The sequence below is a fragment of the Amblyraja radiata genome, chromosome 43, assembly GCF_010909765.2.
Source record: "Amblyraja radiata isolate CabotCenter1 chromosome 43, sAmbRad1.1.pri, whole genome shotgun sequence".
Lineage (NCBI taxonomy): Eukaryota > Metazoa > Chordata > Chondrichthyes > Rajiformes > Rajidae > Amblyraja > Amblyraja radiata.
In genome coordinates this window covers 3,699,254-3,716,840 of record NC_045998.1, presented here as the reverse complement: position 1 = coordinate 3,716,840, position 17,587 = coordinate 3,699,254, and the positions used below count along the sequence as shown (strand labels likewise).

General features: G+C 44.6%; 1 long non-coding RNA gene across 1 annotated transcript; it reads right to left on the bottom strand.

Moving 5' to 3' along the window:
- Nucleotides 1-3,245: 3,245 nt before the first annotated feature.
- Nucleotides 3,246-16,992, bottom strand: LOC116968061. The gene is made up of 4 exons (XR_004410401.1): nucleotides 16,908-16,992; nucleotides 14,871-14,876; nucleotides 7,001-7,006; nucleotides 3,246-3,262 (listed from the first exon to the last, which is right to left on the bottom strand). It is a non-coding gene; the product is annotated as an uncharacterized LOC116968061 (long non-coding RNA).
- Between the last annotated feature and the right edge of the window lie 595 nt (nucleotides 16,993-17,587).

The following is a 17,587-nucleotide window of genomic DNA, read 5'->3' as shown; positions in this document are numbered from 1 at the left end:
TCACCAGACACACGTCACTTCTCGCCATGTTTGTGGGTGGGGGGGGCAGGAGCGGGGGGGGGGGGGGGGGGGAGGAGCGGGGGGGGGGGGGGGGGGCAGGAGCGGGGGGGGGGGGGGGGGGGGGGGCAGGAGCGGGGGGGGGGGGGGCGGGGGGCGGGGGGGGGGGGGCCGGGCGGGGGGGGGGGGGGGGGGAGGGGGGGGGGGCAGGAGCTGGTCGTCGACGGACGTTTCGCTCCCCGCCGGAATGGCCCCTATAGCGCGGGGGGACCAGAATTACCCCCTCAGCCCCCAAACATATGTTACCCCCCCCCCACACATATATATACCACCTACTCCCCCCTCACACACACCCCACCCCCACACACCACCCCCACAACCCCCCTCACATAGCAATGTTACAAAATTTTGAGATTTTAAAAATCAAGTCTGTAATTTATCCCATCAGATAAAGCATAAAAATAAGTTTAATTTGACACCTAATTCACTTTCATATCTCAAGTATTTAAAAAGTTATGGCCATTTTCATACTGGGAAATGAGCATCTTGTTCCCTATTGATTTTCTATGGACATAACAAAAAAGCTGTGATCGTGAACAGTCAAAAGCCCATAACTTTCTTAAAAATTAAGAGAACTGAATGAAATTTTCAGTTATCATAGATTGAAGCATTCTGAAACAAATATAAAATAATCTTACTTGGATGACCTGAAATTAAAGCATATAATTAGTTAGTTACCTAATTGTAGCTAATTTCAGACTTCAATTACTAGATCTAAACATCTATCCATTTCTTAATAAATGATTAACATTTTTAAATAGCCTAAATGTCCAAATAATATTCACAAATAATTCACTATAAAACATGATTTTTAAATCTCATTTACATTAATTTATAGGCCAAATGCAAGGAATTTAGTGTTTAATTGCTGTAAATAAATGCCCATTTAAATCAGCTTTCCAGTGGGTCCCTGTGGAACGCGCTGGTTTAGAACGTTCACATTGCGGTAGATTTGTGCCCCAAATGCCCAGAAAAATACTGCGCGATATAATGGGCCCAAATTGAGCTTCTCGCAATATTAACCTTTGTATAAAGGGATCTTTAGACGCCCTTTTTAATGTAAAAATATACAACCTAACTTCTGCTATTTGCTTTATGAGACCCTGCGGTTGCTGGCGGTCGTGGGTTTAGAGATTGATTTTTAAACTACTATAACTATTATTCAAGGCCTTTAAACCTAATAATAGCTTTTGCGACGGGGTCTTCCAGCGATTTTTCGTTAATAATTAACTAGGCTGAACATTTTCGATTGGAACAGCTTAGAGAAAATCGCGTTTTAAACCCGCCCCCTCTAAACGGCGCCAAAATCGCGCACACCCTCAGCAGCAGATCTTCAACGACGCTTCAGGTAGGCTTTGCAACATACCTACCTCACACTACCCCCCTCACACTCCCCCCCCCTCACACTCTCCCCTTACACTCCCCCCCTCACACTCCGCACCATCACACACACCCCAGCCACAACCCCTCACACACACCCCAGCAACACCCCCTCACACACACCCCAGCCACACCCCCTCACACACACCCCCTCACACTACCCCCCCTCACACACACCCCACCCCCACAACCCCCCCTCACACACACCCCCTCACACTACCCCCCCTCACACAACCCCCCCTCACACTACCCCCCCCTCACACAACCCCCCTCACACAACCCCCCTCACACAAACCCCCTCACACAACCCCCCCTCACACAACCCCCCTCACACAACCCCCCCTCACACTACCCCCCCTCACACAACCCCCCTCACACAACCCCCCCTCACACAACCCCCCCTCACACTACCCCCCCCTCACACTACCCCCCTCACACTAACCCCCCTCACACAACCCCCCTCACTCACACCCCACCCCCACAACCCCCCTCACACTACCCCCCTCACACTACCCCCCTCACACTCCCCCCTCACACTACCACCCCTCACACTACCCCCCCTCACACACACCCCACCCCCACAACCCCCCTCACACTACCCCCCTCACACTCCCCCCCTCACACTCTCCCCTTACACTACCCCCCTCACACTCCGCACCATCACACTACTCCCCCCGCACACTACCCCCCCCTCACACTACCCCCATCACACTGCCCCCTCCTCACACTCCCCCCCCACATATACCCCCTCACACTCCCCCCCACCCACACCCTCACCCCTCCTCACATTACTTCCCTCACACTCAAAGATTATAGAGGAGCAAGATAGACCACTCCTCGAAAAACGCGTAGTATGACGTGTGTGATTGTGGACGCCATTTTTTGGCATTTTATTGGGCTTCCCCACACTGTCATGGCGTCCTTATCTAAATCAAAGATCTTATAGCAGAGATCTTTGATCTAAATCTTCACATCACTGCTCTGCTATCAATTGTTCTAATCGTAAATCTAAACGACCCGACCTGTCATTCTTTAGGTTCCCCAATAATAAAGAAAGGTGAGAAAATATTATTATTATTTTCAGTCGATATTCTGTCGTGAAAATGTTATTTTCTGTTCTCCCATCAACGGCCATTGGGAAACTGGATTTGTCGGTACATTAGAAAGTTATTAGACTTATTTTTAATAGATCTTTACTTACCATAATAATAAAGACAATTTTAACACTTCTGTACGTTTTTGGTTTTGTTCTTGTAGGGGATTGGTCTCCAAAATATGGCCCGCGGGACACATTGGGCCCAGTGACTACGAGATTTTTCGAGCTCAGATTCGAGTCCGAGAACGCGGCGGCTGTTACCCGATATATCCCTCGAATTGTCGAGACATCACAAGCAAAGATCACAAGCCCGCCGTGAAGAAGGGTGCAATCAAATATTATACAACTCTGCTCTATCATCTTTGGGTGCAATGGTGGGCCGGGGCGTTCGGCGGCGGCGGCCGCAATCAAAGATACGAGAGGAGCTCTGCTCTATAATCTTTGGTCGGAATGGGACGGCTGCGCGTTATAATGTGCTATCGTTCCACTCCCTCTCCCCCTTCTCCCTGTCCCCATCTCCCTCTCCCCCCCCCCTTCTCCCTCTCCCCCCTTTTCCCCTTCTCCCTCTCCCCCATCTCCCTCTCCCCCCTTCTCCCTCTCTTCTCTCGATCTCTCTCTCCCCTCTCTTTCGATCTCTCTCTCCCCTCTCTTCTCTCGATCTCTCGCTCCCCTCTCTTCTCTCGATCTCTCTCTCCCTCTCTTCTCTCGATCTCTCTCTCTCTCCCTCTTCTCTCGATCTCCCTCCCTTCCCTCTCTCCCTCCCTTCCCTCTCTCCCTCCCTTACCTCTTCGTGAGAGTTGGCAGCTCTGCTATGCCTTGAGCCCAAAAGAGGATAGAAAGAAAATACTTAATGGTCTTTGTAAGAAGATTTTAATAAGCTCTTCTACATTTAAGGTAAATTGACTTATTAGAGGCAAAAAGCATCTTCAACATACAGGTCTCTCCACACAACTGAAAACAATTGAATTTAAGTGATATATCATCCATTGTTCAGGCATGTAGTTATGATCATCTTTTTTCTTATTAGTTAATCCTAAATGATATCTCCTGTAATTTCAGATGTCAACAGTGGGTCCAGAATACTAGTCGACAAGATCTCCTGCACCGAACTGCAGAGTATTTGTCAAATAACTGCCGTCTTATGTACATTGTGTGAAATTGTGATTTGTTAACTGCACAAAACTAATGCAAATGGCGATATATTTATTATTGTATCTACGTTGGACATTTTGCTCTTTGGTGTCAGAACGCGGGGTGGGAGATTGCAACCTTCACGTGGTCCGCCCTGTTTCGACAAATGCAATCAACCCGGTGTGCACAGTCAAATAAGATCAAATAGAACAAGTTGTCCTACAACTTTAGGCTGTGCACGCCATACGCAAGAAGAAGAAGAAGAAGTGTCAGAACGCAGTCTGAAGAAGGCTTCCGACCTGCAACGTCACCTATTCCTTTTCTCCAGAGATGCTGCCTGACCCACTGAGTGACTCCAGCATTTTGTGTCTATCTCTGTTTAGATTGGACTCTTGGGTGGAGATTGCGGCTGGTCTGGTGATCTAGAACGAGGGCCAAAGTCTCAGAATATGGGTCATGATATTTAGTAATGAGACTAGGAGCAGTTTCTTCACTCAAGGGCTGGGAATCTTGGAATTCTTGATCGCGTGAGATGGTGAAAGTCGAGTCCTTGAAAGGAGAGATATTTTTTTTCAAATATGAAAAGGATGAAGGATAATGGAGAGAATGTGGGAATAAGGTGTTGAGGTGCAGGATCAACAATAATCTTACTGATGGTGGTGTGAACTTAGATGGCTTATCCTTGTTTCTATTTCTTATAGAGATACAGTGCGGAAACAGGCCCTTTGGTCCACCGCGTCTGCTTTGACCAGCGATCCCTGCACACTAACACCATCCTACACACACTAGGGACAATTTACACTTATACCAAGCCTACAAACCTGTATGTCTTTGGAGTGTGGGAGGAAACCGAAGATCTCGGAGAACACCCATTCAGTCACGGGGAGAATGTACGAACTCCGTACAGACAGCACCCACTGTAAGGCAGCAACTTTACCGCTGCACCACCATGCCGCCCTTAATCCACTAGGGCACTAGGTTACAATAAACTTCCTACATATTCCAGGAATGCATCTCATAAAAATGGGAGAGGTTTAAATGCATTGTAAAATCTGCTCTCAGTTTCCTAGATCGGTATTGCTCTAATGGCCTCTTTGTATCATTTTCTTTGATTTAAACCATCAATTGTTCTGCATTTAGATTTTATTTTTTCCCCTGTGGATCACAGGGCACTGTTTGTTTCAGGGGTGACGCTAATCTCCAGCGTAATTTGACAAGACAGCCAAGAGGGCAAACACAGGCAGTTCAGAGCTGCTGCCTGTATCGCATGAGAGAACAAGAATGAGACCAACTTGTTTTTTGCAGATCATCAACCCCTGACTGATGTTATCAATGCCGATGGTGACTCAAGGAGACTCAACCAGGTGGTGGTTTACAAAGGTCCATGCCCATTGTTCCTCATGGCATACCACCAGCCTCAACAGATCACCTAGTCATAGAGTCTCACAGCGTAGAAGCAGGCCCTTCAGCTCAACTTGCCCACGCTGGCCAACATGTCCCATCTACACTAGTCCCACATGCCTGCATTTGGCCCATACCCCTCTAAACCTGTCCTAACCATCAAATAACCTAACAGAACTGTCATATGAGGAAAGATTTAAAAGACTAGGCTTGTATTCACTGGAGTTTAGAAGGATGAGGGGGATCTTATCATATTGTTTACAGTGTACTATGTTTACAGATTCTGTTGTGCTGCTGAAAGTAAGAATTTAATTGTTCTATCTGGGACAAGCTAGATGCAGGAAATTGTTATACATGACAATAAAACACTCTTGTTAGATGCAAGGGGATCTTATAGAAGCATATAAATGAATAAAAGGACTGAACAAGCTAGATACAGGAAAAATGTTCCCAATGTTGGGCGAGTCCAGAACCAGGGGCCACAGTCTTAGAACAAAAGGGAGGCCATTTAAGACTGAGGTGAGAAAAAACTTTTTCACCCAGAGAGTTGTGAATTTGTGGAATTCCCTGCCACAGAGGGCAGTGAAGGCCAAATCACTGGGTGGATTTAAGAGAGAGTTAGATAGATCTCTAGGGGCTAGTGGAATCAAGGGATATGGGGAGAAGGCAGGCACGGGTTATCGATTGGGGCTGATCAGCCATGATCACAATGAATGGCGGTGTTGGCTCGAAGGGCCAAATGGCCTCCTCCTGCACCTATTTTTTTTTTTTTTTTTTTTTTAATTATTAGAAGTACGGTAAATTACAATAACTCACAACACATATATCTTAATACATTTTTTGTACCGCTTCATTTTTTTTTTTTAAAGCTTTAAGAAAAAGATAGAAGTAAGGAAAGTAAAGAAGGTGCGCAAGAGTTGTGAAGTGCAAGAGAGTGTTGGGAAAAGAAAGCCCCTTAGAAAAGAAGTTAGGGAAGGAAGTAAAGTAAGAAAGTAGACCCTAGAAAAGAAAGAAAAAGAAAGTAAGGACAGTCGCTCTATTATAACATTAAACTCCGCAGAAAGACTACCAACCAAGTCTGTTTTTGTTGTTTTACCTCCCAATGCCAGGTCCTGATACCATTTATTTATTTATTTATTTTTAAAATTACTATTGCACCTCATGCTTGTAATAGGTCCATAAACGTAGACCACGTCTTTTGGAATTGGTTTGCTTTACCTGCTAAGAGGAATCTCATCTCTTCCAGATGTAATGTTTCAAACATATTTGATATCCACATTTTTATTGTTGGTGTGGGCGCATTTTTCCAGAATTTAAGTATGAGCTTTTTTCCCATTATTAGCCCGCTCCTGCACCTATTTTCTATGTTTCTAGAACACTCATCCAGCAATCCTCGAGCCCACCAGCTCATCCCGTAGTCAATTCATCAGCTTTTCCATAAGAATTTCCATCAGTTCTTCCAAAAGAACGACAATCAGCCAATCTCGATTACCCTCAGCCCATCAAGCAGCCCCTTAATTCACCCAGAAGTCTGAACTATTGAATGCTCACTGCATCTCTTTCCATGTCGGCAAGTTAATATCCAGCTGCATGAACCATGTGAAAAGGGAATAAATAGATGCATGTGATGCAGTGATTTGTGCAGCACTATAGGCCTGGAGACCAAGAGGAGTTCACCATTGAACGGAGTTTGAATGGGGGGCTTGGGGCCCCCGACCGAGGAAGAACAAAAGGAAGGGACTTGAACTTCGCCTTTCATCACAGTGAGGAATGTGTAGGAGTCACTGTGGTGAATGTCCGTATTAAAATGTGTTTTTGAGTGCTGTTGCTTTTAATTGTATGACTGACCTGGCCAATGAAATTCCTCGTATGTTGCAAAACATACTTGGCAAATAAAATCTGATTATGATTCTGAAAAGCCTTTCCCTTCCATACTCTTTCCTCTCTTTGATCTTTTTGCAGTTGACTGCCTTTCTGTACTTGTTGCAAGAGATTTGTCGCAGCATCCAGCATCCTCGGAGAATGTAGAATTAAAGGCAGAGGCAATGCCAGTTTTAAAGATGATTATTTGCCTCAAGATTGGATTATTGTATCTCCAGAACCTTCCCAGAGGCTCTGGGAGACACAAGATTCAAGAGGGAACACAAAAAGCCTAATTAGGAAGAATATTAAGAGTAAGATTTTCAATTAAAATACTGTAATTGATGGAACATTGCCTTTAAATTGGTTCTTGGATGAAACCCTGATGGTTCTCACATTGTCTCTTTAAATTTACTCTCCTTTTCACACTTGCATTAAAACACACAGCCACCGCCATTCAGTGATACTGCCCGGCAGTCTCATAATTACAGTCAACACAGCCGCCTTGACAGCCACACAAAATGATGTAAATAAAAATTGTTTTCCTTGTTTAAGAAGTTCAATTTAGAATTATTTGAAATTGTGGGGGTTGGTACAAAATACTGCTGACCCACAAATGTGTTGCTATGAGACATTCACATTTAAAAAATCCATGTCTCAAAAAAAGCAAGAAGGTGCCCATGTTATTTGACCAACTTATCAGATGAATTTAAATATGTAGGTATGTATGCATTAGTTTTGCTCCTAATTCCCTTTTCCAAATCATTAATATATATGGTAAACAGTTGCGGCCCCAACACAAAGCCTTGCGGCAAAAAAATCCAGAAGATTAGTCAAACATGATTTCCCTTTCATAAACCCATGTTGACTTAGACTAATTCTTTTACTGCTATCCAAATGCCCCATTATTACATCTTTAATAATTGATTCCAGCATCTTTCACACCACCAAAGTCGGGCTAACTGGTCTGTAATTCCCCGTTTTCTCTCACGCACCTTTCTTGAAAAGTGGGATAGCATTAGCTATCCTCCAATCCACAGGAACTGATCGTAAATCTATTGATCGTTGGAAAATGATCATATGTATAAATATATATGTATGTGTATATATGCATGTATGTGTATATATGCATGTATATGTATATGTGTGTATATATGTATGTATATATGTTTATATATGTGTGTATGTATGCATATAAATGTATCCATATGTATGTGTGCATTTGTATGTGTGCATATGTATGTGTATACGTATGTATGTATGTGTATATATGTATGTGTGTATATATGTATGTGTATATATATGTATGTGTATAAATATATATATATGCATATATTTATTATTACTATATAATTATATATATAATTGCCTTTATGGTTTATGCACATCATCTTACAAGACAAATGAATTAATAGTGATTAATTGTTGCTTCTGATCTGAGAATAAACTTCATTATTTCTAACTTGCCTCTCACACAGACACACATTCATATAAATATATAAAATATATATACGTTAAATTTAATTTTGTGCAGTGTGTGTTAAAGCAATACAAGGGAAACTGCACAATACAATGCAAGGGAAACTACGCAAAGGAGGGGGCTGTTCCCGCTACAAGATACTCGAGATTCTTTGCTTTGGATCAAAGATTATAGAGGAGCTCTATAATCTTTGCTTTGGATCACAGCGGGTGGCATACCGGAAGTCGCGTTTCGCATTAAGAAATGGCGGCCGTGACGTTCCGTCACGTACTACACGTCAGTCCATTGGATTTCGGAGGAGTGGTCTATCTTGCTCCGCAATAAGATCTTTGCTCACACTCACCACCCCCCCCCCCCCCACACTCCCCCCCACGTATACCTCCCTTCCTCATACTGCCCCTCCTCACACTCCCCCGCCCCACAATACTCCCACATATACCCCACCTCACACTCCCCCACACCCCACACATCCCATTCACACCCCCACCCTCACACTCCCCACGCACCCTCGCCAATCTCCCCCTCCCCCCATTCTCAAAACGATGACCAGAACTGCCTCTTCCACTCCCCCTCACCACTCTCCCCTTCCCCTCCACTCAGGGTGACCAGAACTGCTCTCCATAAGCAGATAGCTCAGAGAAAGCAGGAGAGAGGCAGGGAGGGAGCAACAGATGGATACCGATAAGATGCAGTGTCTGTCGAGCAGAGTCCCTCCAGCATGTTGTCCCAGCAGAGAATGAAAAACTGGAACTTGCCACACATCTATTCACAGGTGTTTCAGCAGTGAGTGCCACAGGTGGAGAAGGCGGAAATCCATTTCCTAAAGATGGGGAAATAACTGATTATGATGTTCACTAATTCTTTAAACAACCTGTTTGGAAATTTGCCAGATTAAGATGATTAATCCTTAATCTCATAGGTTTAAGGTGAAGGGGAAATGATTTAATAGGATTCTGAAGGGTGACTTTTTCACACAAAGAGTGGTGGGTGTATGGGAAAAGCTGCCAGAGGGGTTAGCTGAGACAGGGACTATCCCAACATTTAAGATACAGTTAGACGTACATGGATGGGAAAAGTTTGGAGGGAACCCGAGGGGGACCAATATCCTGGCGGGGAAATTTGCAAAGGCTACTGGGGAGACTTGAAACTAGAATGGTTGGGGCGAGGGACTCGAATAGAGAAAGCTAGTAGACAGAATGGGAGGCAGGAAGCAGAAAAGGGAAGCACTCGGACACAAGAGGAGAAAGAAGAAAAAGGAAAAACAGAGAATAAGAGGCGGGGGGTTTCTTAAATGTGCATATTGTAATGCTAGGAGCATTGTAAGAAAGGTGGATGAGCTTAGATGAGCTCCAGACGGATAGACACCTGGAAGTATGATGTTGTGGCGATCAGTGAAACATGGTTGCAGGAGGGCTGTGATTGGAAACTAAATATTCCAGGATTTCGTTGCTTCAGGTGTGATAGAATTGGAGGGGCAAGAGGTGGAGGTGTTGCATTGCTTGCCAGGGAAGATATTACAGCAGTGCTTTGGCAGGATAGATTGGAGGGCTCATCTAGGGAGGCTATTTGGGTGGAACTGAGAAGTGGGAAAGGTGTAGCAACACTTATAGGGGTGTATTATAGACCGCCAAATGGGGATCGAGAATTGGAAGAGCAAATATGTAAGGAGATAGCAGATATTAGTAGTAAGCACACGGTAGTGATTGTAGGAGAATTCAACTTTCCACACATAGACTGGGAAACACATTCTGTAAATGGGCTGGATGGTTTGGAGTTTGTAAAATGTGTGCAGGATAATTTTTTGCAGCAATACATAGAGGTACCTACTAGAGGAGGGGCAGTTCTGGACCTCCTGTTAGGAAATGAGATGGGACAGGTGGCGGAGGTATGCGTTGGGGAGCACTTCGGGTCCAGTGATCACAATACCATTAGTTTCAATATAATTATGGAGAGGGTCAGAACTGGACCTAGGGTTGAGATTTTTGATTGGAGAAAGGCTAACTTTGATGAGATGCGAAATGATTTAAAAGGAGTGGACTGGGACATTTTGTTTTATGGGAAGGATGTAGAAGAGAAATGGAGGACATTTAAAGGGGAAATTATAAGAGTACAGAATCTTTATGTTCCTGTTCGGTTGAAAGGAAACAGTAAAAATTGGAAAGAGCTCTGGTTTTCAAGGGAAATTGGACATCTTGTTCGGAAAAAGAGGGAGATCTGCAATAATTATAGGCAGCATGAAGTAAATGAGGTGCTTGAGGAGTATAAGGAATGTAAAAAGAATCTTAAGAAAGAAATTAGAAAAGCTAAAAGAAGATATGAGGTTGCTTTGGCAAGTAAGGTGAAAGTAAATCCAAAGGGTTTCTACAGCTATATTAATAGCAAAAGGATAACGAGGGTTATGATTGGTCCATTGGAGAGTCAGAATGGACAGCTATCTGCAGAGTCAAAAGAGATGGGGGAGATATTGAACAATTTCTTTTCTTCGGTATTCACCAAGGAGAAGGATATTGAATTATGTGAGGTAAGGGAAACTAGTAGAGTAGCTATGGATACTATGAGTTTTAAAGTAAAAGAAGTACTGACACTTTTGAAAAATATAAAAGTGGATAAGTCTCCAGGTCCTGACAGGATATTCCCTAGGACATTGAGGGAAGTTAGTGTAGAAATAGCCGGGACTATGACAGATATATTTCAAATGTCATTAGAAACGGGAATAGTCCCCGAGGATTGGCGTACTGCGCATGTTGTTCCATTGTTTAAAAAAGGTTCTAAGAGTAAACCTAGCAATTATAGACCTGTTAGTTTGACTTCAGTGGTGGGCAAATTAATGGAAAAGATACTTAGAGATAATATATATAAGCATCTGGATAAACGGGGTCTGATTAGGAACAGTCAGCATGGATTTGTGCCTGGAAGGTCATGTTTGACTAATCTTCTTGAATTTTTTGAAGAGGTTGCTAGGGAAATTGACGAGGGTAAAGCAGTGGATGTTGTCTATATGGACTTTAGTAAGGCCTTTGACAAGGTTCCTCATGGAAGGTTGGTTAAGAAGGTTCAAATGTTGGGTATACATGCAGGAGTAGCAAGATGGATTCAACAGTGGCTGAATGGGAGACGCCAGAGGGTAACGGTGGATGGCTGTTTGTCGGGTTGGAGGCAGGTGACTAGTGGGGTGCCTCAGGGATCTGTGTTGGGTCCTTTGTTGTTTGTCATGTATATCAATGATCTGGATGAAGGGGTGGTAAATTGGATTAGTAAGTATGCAGATGATACCAAGATAGTGGATAATGAAGAGGATTTCCAAAGTCTACAGAGTGATTTAGGCCATTTGGAAGAATGGGCTGAAAGATGGCAGATGGAGTTTAATGCTGATAAATGTGAGGTGCTACACCTTGTCAGGACAAATCAAAATAGGACGTACATGGTAAATGGTAGGGAATTGAAGAATACAGTTGAACAGAGGGATCTGGGAATAACCGTGCATAGTTCCTTGAAGGTGGAATCTCATATAGATAGGGTGGTAAAGAAAGCTTTTGGTATGCTAGCCTTTATAAATCAGAGCATTGAGTATAGAAGCTGGGATGTAATGTTAAAATTGTACAAGGCATTGGTGAGACCAAATCTGGAGTATGGTGTACAATTTTGGTCGCCCAATTATAGGAAGGATGTCAACAAAATAGAGAGAGTACAGAGGAGATTTACTAGAATGATGCCTGGGTTTCAACAACTAAGTTACAGAGAAAGGTTGAATAAGTTAGGTCTTTATTCTCTGGAGCGCAGAAGGTTAAGGGGGGACTTGTTAGAGTTCTTTAAAATGATGAGAGGGATAGACAGAGTTGATGTGGACAAGCTTTTCCCTTTGAGAATAGGGAAGATTCAAACAATAGGACATGACTTCAGAATTAAGGGACAGAAGTTTAGGGGTAACATGAGGGGGAACTTCTTTACTCAGAGAGTGGTAGCGGTGTGTAATGAGCTTCCAGTGGAAGTGGTGGAGGCAGGTTCGATGGTATAATTTAAAAATAAATTGGATAGGCATATGGATGAGAAGGGAATGGAGGGTTATGGTATGAGTGCAGGAAGGTGGGACTAAGGGAAAATAATTGTTCGGCACGGACTTGTAGGGCCGAGATGGCCTGTTTCCGTGCTGTAATTGTTATATGGTTATAGGAATGGAGACAGGGATGGAGAGAGAGAGACAGGGGGAGAGAAGGAGAAGGGGGGAGAGAGAGACACAGAGAGAGAGAGGGAGACAGACAGAGAGAGAGAGAGGAGCAGAGAGAGAGAATGAGAAAAAGAAAGAGAGAGAGTTGTGATAGAGAGAGAGAGAGAGAGGGGGAGAGACTGAGAGAGAGAAATACAGAGCGAGAGAGAGAGAGTGAGTGAAAGAGAGTGACTGTATGAGAGTGACTGTATGAGAGAGAGAGAGAGAGAGAGAGAGAGTTCAACTGAGGTCACAATGTGAGAGAGACCGACCTCTGTGAGACAATTGATTCTCCCTCCCCCCCCACTCTCTCCCCCCCCCACCCCCCCCACTCTCTCTCCCCCACTCTCTGAGAGAGAGAGTGACAGAGAGAGAGAGACACACACAAACAGAATGAGATAAAGACAGACAGACACAGAGAGAGAGATAGAGAGAGAGGGGGTAGGAGGGAGAGAGGACTGATAGAGAAGGGGAGATGGAGAGAGAGAGGAGGGAATTGGGAAAAGAGGAGTGGAGCGATAAAGAGAGATTGAAGGAGAGGAGAAAGGGATGAGAGAAATGAACTGGAGAGAGGAGGTGAGAGAGCAGCGTTATCTTCTAGAGATTAGATTTCGGGCACGTGGCACTCCACCACCACCACCCCCCCCCCCCTCTCACACCCCCCACATATACCCCGCCCCCTCCCACTCCACCCCATCACACTCTCCCCATCACACTCTCCCCCCCACCCCACACACCCCCCCTCACCTCCCCCCACATATACCCCCCTCCCATTCCCCCCCCCACACACTCTCCCCCCCCCACACACGCCCCACCCTCACACGCCCCACGCACCCTCGCCAATCTGCCCCTCTCCCCATCCTCAAAACGATGACCAGAACTGCCTCTTCCTCTCCCCCTCATCACTCTCCCCTTCCCCTCCACTCAGGGTGACCAGAACTGCTCTCCATAAGCAGATAGCTCAGAGAAAGCAGGACAGAGGCAGGGAGGGAGCAACAGATGGATACGGATAAGATGCAGTGTCTGTCGAGTAGAGTTCCTCCAGCATGTTGTCCCAGCTAAGAATGAAATACTGGAACTAGACACACACCTATTCACAGGCGTTTCAGTGAGTGCCACAGGTGGAGAAGGTGGAAATCCATTTCCTAAAGATGGGGAAATAACTGATTATGATGTTCACTAATTCTTTAAACAACCTGTTTGGAAATTTGCCAGATTAAGATGATTAATCCTTAATCCCATAGGTTTAAGGTGAAGGGGAAATGATTTAATAGGAATCTGAAGGGTAACTTTTTCACACAAAGGGTGGTGGGTGTATGGGAAAAGCTGCCAGAGGGGTTAGCTGAGACACGGACTATCCCAACATTTAAGATACAGTTAGACAGGTACATGGATAGGAAATGTTTGGAGGGATATGGACCAAAGGCAATGGTGTGGATAGCATCTCGGGCAAATAGCTATTTCACAGTATTGGATTTTGCCAGATTTCCTGAATCTGCTTTTTTTTCTGCTTTACTTCATCCTGATTTGCAATCAATTAATGATGGCTTGCAGAATGATCCTGACTGAAACGTTACCCATCCTTTTTTCCAGAGATGCTTCCTGACCTGAATTACTCCAGTGCTTTGTATCTTTGGCATAAACCAGCATCTGCAGTTCCTTGTTTCTACTAATGATGGTTACGTTTTTTTATTCTTTTCAAGTTGTTTGATTTGATTTATTTCAACTTCCTTCCTGAGACATCCTCTGTTTAAGTGCAGTGAAGAGATGGTGGTGGACAGGTTGGACCTGTGGTGCAAATGTGGTGGAAGTTGTGTCTTTACTGTCCCTCTGAATGTATGTTTTGCACGGTGGCTGGTGGTGTGCAAGAGGTTGTGGGTGTCTGTTTGTTTGTGGTCACCATTTTAGTTTCGAGATACAGATTAGAAACAGCCCTTTCAGCCCACCGAGTCCACGCCGACCATCTATCACCCGTTCATACTAGTTCCCACTGTCTCATCCACTCCCTGCACACTAGAGGCAATTTACAGAGGCCAATTAACATGCAAACCTGCAGGTGTTTGGATTTTGGGAGAAAACCAGAGCACCCGGAGAAAAACTCACACGGTCACAGGGAGAACGTGCAAACTCCACACACAGCATTGGAGGTCAGGATTAAACCGAGTCACTGGCGCTGTGGGGCAGCAGCTCGAGCAGCTACACCACTGTGCCCACCATTCTCTAATGCCAATTAAATCCAGTGGTGTCCACAACTGGGCAACAACAAACTTCCAGTTTTGATTTGTCTGCAGCTTCATCAGGGAAAGAGGGCAAGTTTAGGGAAAGTCCAGAAAGTCAATGTTTTGTTTGTTTGTGGTGGTTTTAACCTTGGTGGTATATGTGTGTGAAAGATGTGAATGAATCCCTGTGACTCTGTTTCTGAATGTGACATTCCCAAATGTCATCCAGTTCTCTATGAAAAGACATTGATCGCCCAGGTCACTTCTAGACCAAAGCTTCGTCTAGTCTTTCAGGGTCAGCATTTTACTCAGAGATATGTTTAACTGTTGTATATTCCGATCTGTTCTGTTTGTGGACGGGCCTTCGATGTCCATGTAAGTGTACAACATCAGGTGGCACAGTCAGGGAGTGTGACGTGGTCTGAAGCAGTGGTGCTGCTTTGCCAGTGGATTAAGAAGGTAGTCGATGTATTGTGCTTCCCGATAGGATTCACCACCACAGTCACACACAATGGGCCTTCCTGGATGTATTTCCAGGTGTTTGTGTATTTTGGGGAGAATGTAGAATTTTCATGCCCGTGGTTCAAAGGTTTCAAAGGTCTCTTATTGTCACGTTTACCAATTAAGGTACAGTGATATGTGAATTATTCTCGGGTATTCTAATGGTTTCTGACGGTAGAGTTTGTACATTCTCTCTGTGACCTGCGTGGGTTTATTCAGGGAGGTTCCGGTTTCCTCCCACACGCTAAAGACATACAGGTTTGGAGGCTATTGGCTTGGTATAAATGTTCATTGTCCCTTGTGTGTGTAGGATAGTTTTAGTATGTGGGGATCGCAGGTTGGCGCTGACCTGTTTCACGCTCTATAATCAACTGGATTTGATAAGGAAATTCGAGATAAAGGAGCCATTAGGAGATAGTAACTATAAGAAGTTTTAATCTACAATTTGAGAGGGAGAAGGGAAAATCGGAAGTGTCAGTATTACAATTGAACAAAGGGGACAATGGAGCCATGACAGAGGAACTGGCCAAAGTTGACTGGAAAGATACCCCAGCAGGGATGACAGTGGAACCACTATGGCAGGTGTTTCTGGGAATTATAAAGAAGGTGCAGGATCAGTTAATTCCAAAGAGGAAGAAAGATTCCAAGAGGAGTTAGGGGCGACCGTGGCTGACAAGGAAAGTCAGGGACAGTATAAAAATAAAAGAGAAGGAGTATAACATCGCAAAGATGAGTGGGAAGCCAGAGGATTGGGGGAACTTTTAAAGAGCAACAGAAGATAACTAAAAAGGCAATTCGGGGAGAAAAGATGAGGTACGAAGGTAAGCTCGCCAAGAATATAAAGGAAGAGAGTAAAAGCTTCTTTAGGTATGTGAAGAGGAAACAATTGGTTAAGACCAAAGTTGGACCCTTGAAGACTGCGTGCGTTAACCTCCGTATTTATGAGCAGCTGCAGCAGCAACGAGAACCGGCACTCCATCCTTTCCTCTGTCTGTCACACTCACCCACTCCCCTCCTCTCTCTCTGTCTCTCTCTCCCTGCCACTCTGTCACACTCCTCCTCTCCCTTGCCTGTCTGCCTCCAATGGGAAGAGCGGGAAGGCAGTATTTAACGTTTTGAGGGTGAGTTTGATTCATTGTGAGCGGAGAGCAGGAAGCGATCAGTTGTCGGCTGGAGAGAGAGACACGGAGAAACGGAGACAGAGAAACGGAGGTAAGAGTCAAATAATCTTGTACTCGACTGATGGATGGTGATGGAAACTAGTGTGTGTGATGCAGGTACAGAATGAGTAATCTTTTCGATTGATCGCTAGTCATGTGTAGTGTGTGTGAGTGAGAGAGAGAGAGAGAGAAAGGGGGAAAAAGACAGCGAGCGAGGTTGGATGGAGAGCAGTGCGTGAAATTTTGTAAAGAATATTTTGTAAAAAAAAAGTGAAAATATAATATATATATGTATATATATATGGCGGGGGAGAGAGAGGAAGAGAGCGCAAGAGAGAGAGCAACTACGCCAACAACCAGGCTTCTGATGCTAGAAACTCAAGACGCAGGCTCAAAGCCTAACAACTAGGCCGAGAACCAGACTTTTCAGGCCAGAAATTAAAGACACGGGCTCAAACCCTTAGAGCTAGGCCGGGAATGAGACTTTCTCTCCCTCCCCCTCTGAGGGACTGGCAGGCTGCTGCTATCCATGTTGGACCAAGGTTGTGGTGATGTCTGAAGCAAAGTGGTCAAAGTGAACTACTAATTGGGCACTCACTCGCTACTGAGTAGATAATAGTTGAGTAACTGCCACTTGAAATCACTGGTGTGAACAAATTAGACCATTTTGCAGGTGATTGAGAGGAGGCTGATTACGTGGTAGTTCAGCAACCGGATTAGATTTGTCCTGCATTTTGTGATAATCCTGGACATTTTTCCACATTATCAATCAGACGACCCATTGTTGTGTAAGAAGGAACTGCAGATGCTGGTTAAAAGCGAAGAAAGACACAAAAAGCTGCAGTAATTCTATGGGACAGGCAGGCAGCATCTCTGTAGAGAAGGAATGGGTGATGTTTCCGATCCAGACCCTGGTTAGGAATAAGGGAAAGGAGAGATATAGACGGTGATGTGGAGAGATACAGAACAAATGAATGAAAGAGATGTAAAAATAGTTACTGTGATAAAGGAAACTGGACAGTAGTACATCTCTGTCTGTTGAGAGGGAGAGAGAGATAGAGAGAGAGGGGGGGGGGAGAGGGGGCAGGTAGAGATATG